General features: G+C 51.2%; 1 non-coding gene across 1 annotated transcript; it reads left to right on the top strand.

Annotated features, from left to right (window-relative positions):
• Positions 1-5,814: 5,814 nt before the first annotated feature.
• TRNAL-AAG (transfer RNA leucine (anticodon AAG)) lies at positions 5,815-5,896 on the top strand. The gene has a single exon. It is a non-coding gene; the product is annotated as a tRNA-Leu (tRNA).
• Positions 5,897-6,184: the final 288 nt, after the last annotated feature.

Genomic DNA, 6,184 nt, shown 5'->3' with positions numbered 1-6,184 from the left:
GCACTAAAGCGGGCCGGGCAACGGGTCAAGTTCCGCTTTTGGCGACTAGCAGGAAGGTAGCGTGGCCGAGCGGTCTAAGGCGCTGGATTAAGGCTCCAGTCTCTTCGGAGGTGTGGGTTCAAATCCCACCGCTGCCACTTTTCCTGGGCTTGCATTTTAAAGAAGAACGTAACGTTGACCTCTTCCTTCATTAGTGCCACCTCTGTCGCAATGAGCAAGCGGATGGTATGCCACACCCTGCAGGAAAAAGGTTTCGCTTCTGACGTCTTGCTTTTCTGGACATCCAGTCTCAAGTTTCCCATCTGGAACGGCGCTCCCTGCTGCTTTGTGAAGGCTTGCTGCAAGAGCCTTCGAAACCCAGGAGCTCTTGCGTTGAGCTGTGACGCGTCCTGGGAAGACCTCCCGTTGCAGCGGAATGAGCCCCACTTCCAGGGCGTGCTGGTAGCAAATTTCCCACAGCCCACAGGGAGCAAACGATCCCAGGTGTGATGTATCACCAGGAGAGGCTGAGATGAGAGTAAGGGTTCACGCGTGTGCCCGGACCGAGGTTAATGATGGGATTAGAGCTAGGGTTAGATGCAGGGAAAGAGTGAGAGTTATAATTAGGGATAAAGCTAACAGGTGATCATTACTCGTCATGTAACATGATACAAAGGGTCAGAAGAGGAACTGATTCAGGGTTACAATTTGGACTTCGCAGACAACAGGAGCACTAAATGGTGCTGAGGGGGACTCAATAAAGTGGACCGGCCGCCTAATGTAAGCAATTGTGCACAAATATTGTACGATGACTAGCGTTGCCGGTGCTTTTTTCTTAAAGAGTCAGTTCTTGGCACCCATTCCCTACTTGACTCAACCTAATCTTCAAGAATATTTGTCAAGAACTAAAAAAAATCCAGAAAAGGTTTAACCTCCCCTAACGAGGAGACGTGAGGGCATGAAATGAACAGCTGCTGATGTCTGCACAGCATCCAGCGACCACCTAGATGGCCTAGGGGGTCTCATTTTCCCCCGTCAAACGGCTTGCCCGATCTAAGGCTAATTTCTTTCTTTTTATAGGCACCAGGCTTAAAACTCAGTTTAAGGTGATAGTTCCGGGCTATGTTTGACTCCAGAGTTGAATCTGTCATCCCGCATTTCCTCAGCAAATCAAGCTACCCATCTCAAGTCTCATGAGCTGAGGACGGCAAAGTCCCTGTGGGCTTAGGACAGTCAAAGAAACCCCTGGGCTGCATGCTAAGCCCCTTTTCGGCTTCACTTTCCGAATCCTGCCCTAGCTTGCGATTAGTTTTTTTCTCACTTCTTGCCCCCATCTCCCACCTTGCCTCATGGTCTCCCCTCCTCTGCGCACCTGACAGTTTGCCTGCCCTTCCACTGCCTGTCTCCAGACTTTCCAAGGAGAAAAGGCAAAGCACTAAAGCGGGCCGGGCAACGGGTCAAGTTCCGCTTTCGGCGACTAGCAGGAAGGTAGCGTGGCCGAGCGGTCTAAGGCGCTGGATTAAGGCTCCAGTCTCTTCGGAGGCGTGGGTTCAAATCCCACCGCTGCCACTTTTCCTGGCCTTGCATTTTAAAGAAGAACGTAACGTTGACCTCTTCCTTCATTAGTGCCACCTCTGTCGCAATGAGCAAGCGTATGGTATGCCACACCCTGCAGGAAAAAGGTTTCGCTTCTGACGTCTTGCTTTTCTGGACATCCAGTCTCAAGTTTCCCATCTGGAACGGCGCTCCCTGCTGCTTTGTGAAGGCTTGCTGCAAGAGCCTTCGAAACCCAGGAGCTCTTGCGTTGAGCTGTGACGCGTCCTGGGAAGACCTCCCGTTGCAGCGGAATGAGCCCCACTTCCAGGGCGTGCTGGTAGCAAATTTCCCACAGCCCACAGGGAGCAAACGATCCCAGGTGTGATGTATCACCAGGAGAGGCTGAGATGAGAGTAAGGGTTCACGTGTGTGCCCGGACCGAGGTTAATGATGGGATTAGAGCTAGGGTTAGATGCAGGGAAAGAGTGAGAGTTATAATTAGGGATAAAGCTAACAGGTGATCATTACTCGTCATGTAACATGATACAAAGGGTCAGAAGAGGAACTGATTCAGGGTTACAATTTGGACTTCGCAGACAACAGGAGCACTAAATGGTGCTGAGGGGGACTCAATAAAGTGGACCGGCCGCCTAATGTAAGCAATTGTGCACAAATATTGTACGATGACTAGCGTTGCCGGTGCTTTTTTCTTAAAGAGTCAGTTCTTGGCACCCATTCCCTACTTGACTCAACCTAATCTTCAAGAATATTTGTCAAGAACTAAAAAAAATCCAGAAAAGGTCTCCCGCGTGACAGGCGGGGATACTGACCACTATACTAACGAGGAGACGTGAAGGCATGAAATTAACAGCTGCTGATGTCTGCACAGCATCCAGCGACCACCTAGATGGCCTAGGGGGTCTCATTTTCCCCCGTCAAACGGCTTGCCCGATCTAAGGCTAATTTCTTTCTTTTTATCGGCACCAGGCTTAAAACTCAGTTTAAGGTGATAGTTCCGGGCTATGTTTGACTCCAGAGTTGAATCTGTCATCCCGCATTTCCTCAGCAAATCAAGCTACCCATCTCAAGTCTCATGAGCTGAGGACGGCAAAGTCCCTGTGGGCTTAGGACAGTCAAAGAAACCCCTGGGCTGCATGCTAAGCCCCTTTTCGGCTTCACTTTCCGAATCCTGCCCTAGCTTGCGATTAGTTTTTTTCTCACTTCTTGCCCCCATCTCCCACCTTGCCTCATGATCTCCCCTCCTCTGCACACCTGACAGTTTGCCTGCCCTTCCACTGCCTGTCTCCAGACTTTCCAAGGAGAAAAGGCAAAGCACTAAAGCGGGCCGGGCAACGGGTCAAGTTCCGCTTTCGGCGAGTAGCAGGAAGGTAGCGTGGCTGAGCGGTCTAAGGCGCTGGATTAAGGCTCCAGTCTCTTCGGAGGCGTGGGTTCAAATCCCACCGCTGCCACTTTTCCTGGCCTTGCATTTTAAAGAAGAACGTAACGTTGACCTCTTCCTTCATTAGTGCCACCTCTGTCGCAATGAGCAAGCGGATGGTATGCCACACCCTGCAGGAAAAAGGTTTTGCTTCTGACGTCTTGCTTTTCTGGACATCCAGTCTCAAGTTTCCCATCTGGAACGGCGCTCCCTGCTGCTTTGTGAAGGCTTGCTGCAAGAGCCTTCGAAACCCAGGAGCTCTTGCGTTGAGCTGTGACGCGTCCTGGGAAGACCTCCCGTTGCAGCGGAATGAGCCCCACTTCCAGGGCGTGCTGGTAGCAAATTTCCCACAGCCCACAGGGAGCAAACGATCCCAGGTGTGATGTATCACCAGGAGAGGCTGAGATGAGAGTAAGGGTTCACGCGTGTGCCCGGACCGAGGTTAATGATGGGATTAGAGCTAGGGTTAGATGCAGGGAAAGAGTGAGAGTTATAATTAGGGATAAAGCTAACAGGTGATCATTACTCGTCATGTAACATGATACAAAGGGTCAGAAGAGGAACTGATTCAGGGTTACAATTTGGACTTCGCAGACAACAGGAGCACTAAATGGTGCTGAGGGGGACTCAATAAAGTGGACCGGCCGCCTAATGTAAGCAATTGTGCACAAATATTGTACGATGACTAGCGTTGCCGGTGCTTTTTTCTTAAAGAGTCAGTTCTTGGCACCCATTCCCTACTTGACTCAACCTAATCTTCAAGAATATTTGTCAAGAACTAAAAAAAATCCAGAAAAGGTTTAACCTCCCCGTCGGGGAATTCTCCCGCGTGACAGGCGGGGATACTGACCACTATACTAACGAGGAGACGTGAGGGCATGAAATGAACAGCTGCTGATGTCTGCACAGCATCCAGCGACCGCCTAGGGGGTCTCATTTTCCCCCGTCAAACGGCTTGCCCGATCTAAGGCTAATTTCTTTCTTTTTATCGTCACCAGGCTTAAAACTCAGTTTAAGGTGATAGTTCCGGGCTATGTTTGACTCCAGAGTTAAATCTGTCATCCCGCATTTCCTCAGCAAATCAAGCTACCCATCTCAAGTCTCATGAGCTGAGGACGGCAAAGTCCCTGTGGGCTTAGGACAGTCAAAGAAACCCCTGGGCTGCATGCTAAGCCCCTTTTCGGCTTCACTTTCCGAATCCTGCCCTAGCTTGCGATTAGTTTTTTTCTCACTTCTTGCCCCCATCTCCCACCTTGCCTCATGGTCTCCCCTCCTCTGCGCACCTGACAGTTTGCCTGCCCTTCCACTGCCTGTCTCCAGACTTTCCAAGGAGAAAAGGCAAAGCACTAAAGCGGGCCGGGCAACGGGTCAAGTTCCGCTTTCGGCGACTAGCAGGAAGGTAGCGTGGCCAAGCGGTCTATGGCGCTGGATTAAGGCTCCAGTCTCTTCGGAGGCGTGGGTTCAAATCCCACCGCTGCCACTTTTCCTGGCCTTGCATTTTAAAGAAGAACGTAACGTTGACCTCTTCCTTCCTTAGTGCCACCTCTGTCGCAATGAGCAAGCGGATGGTATGCCACACCCTGCAGGAAAAAGGTTTCGCTTCTGACGTCTTGCTTTTCTGGACATCCAGTCTCAAGTTTCCCATCTGGAACGGCGCTCCCTGCTGCTTTGTGAAGGCTTGCTGCAAGAGCCTTCGAAACCCAGGAGCTCTTGCGTTGAGCTGTGACGCGTCCTGGGAAGACCTCCCGTTGCAGCGGAATGAGCCCCACTTCCAGGGCGTGCTGGTATCAAATTTCCCACAGCCCACAGGGAGCAAACGATCCCAGGTGTGATGTATCACCAGGAGAGGCTGAGATGAGAGTAAGGGTTCACGCGTGTGCCCGGACCGAGGTTAATGATGGGATTAGAGCTAGGGTTAGATGCAGGGAAAGAGTGAGAGTTATAATTAGGGATAAAGCTAACAGGTGATCATTACTCGTCATGTAACATGATACAAAGGGTCAGAAGAGGAACTGATTCAGGGTTACAATTTGGACTTCGCAGACAACAGGAGCACTAAATGGTGCTGAGGGGGACTCAATAAAGTGGACCGGCCGCCTAATGTAAGCAATTGTGCACAAATATTGTACGATGACTAGCGTTGCCGGTGCTTTTTTCTTAAAGAGTCAGTTCTTGGCACCCATTCCCTACTTGACTCAACCTAATCTTCAAGAATATTTGTCAAGAACTAAAAAAAATCCAGAAAAGGTTTAACCTCCCCGTCGGGGAACCCCGGTCTCCCGCGTGACAGGCGGGGATACTGACCACTATACTAACGAGGAGAAGTGAGGGCATGAAATGAACAGCTGCTGATGTCTGCACAGCATCCAGCGACCACCTAGATGGCCTAGGGGGTCTCATTTTCCCCCGTCAAACGGCTTGCCCGATCTAAGGCTAATTTCTTTCTTTTTATCGGCACCAGGCTTAAAACTCAGTTTAAGGTGATAGTTCCGGGCTATGTTTGAATCCAGAGTTGAATCTGTCATCCCGCATTTCCTCAGCAAATCAAGCTACCCATCTCAAGTCTCATGAGCTGAGGGCGGCAAAGTCCCTGTGGGCTTAGGACAGTCAAAGAAGCCCCTGGGCTGCATGCTAAGCCCCTTTTCGGCTTCACTTTCCGAATCCTGCCCTAGCTTGCGATTAGTTTTCTTCTCACTTCTTGCCCCCATCTCCCACCTTGCCTCATGGTCTCCCCTCCTCTGCGCACCTGACAGTTTGCCTGCCCTTCCACTGCCTGTCTCCAGACTTTCCAAGGAGAAAAGGCAAAGCACTAAAGCGGGCCGGGCAACGGGTCAAGTTCCGCTTTCGGCGACTAGCAGGAAGGTAGCGTGGCCGAGCGGTCTAAGGCGCTGGATTAAGGCTCCAGTCTCTTCGGAGGCGTGGGTTCGAATCCCACCGCTGCCACTTTTCCTGGCCTTGCATTTTAAAGAAGAACGTAACGTTCACCTCTTCCTTCATTAGTGCCACCTCTGTCGCAATGAGCAAGCGGATGGTATGCCACACCCTGCAGGAAAAAGGTTTCGCTTCTGACGTCTTGCTTTTCTGGACATCCAGTCTCAAGTTTCCCATCTGGAACGGCGCTCCCTGCTGCTTTGTGAAGGCTTGCTGCAAGAGCCTTCGAAACCCAGGAGCTCTTGCGTTGAGCTGTGACGCGTCGAGGGAAGACCTCCCGTTGCAGCGGAATGAGCCCCA

This window comes from Ambystoma mexicanum, chromosome 1p (assembly GCF_040938575.1).
Source record: "Ambystoma mexicanum isolate Mex_15411 chromosome 1p, UKY_AmexF1_1, whole genome shotgun sequence".
NCBI classification, from domain to species: Eukaryota; Metazoa; Chordata; class Amphibia; order Caudata; family Ambystomatidae; genus Ambystoma; species Ambystoma mexicanum.
This window is presented reverse-complemented; position numbering and strand designations above follow the sequence as displayed.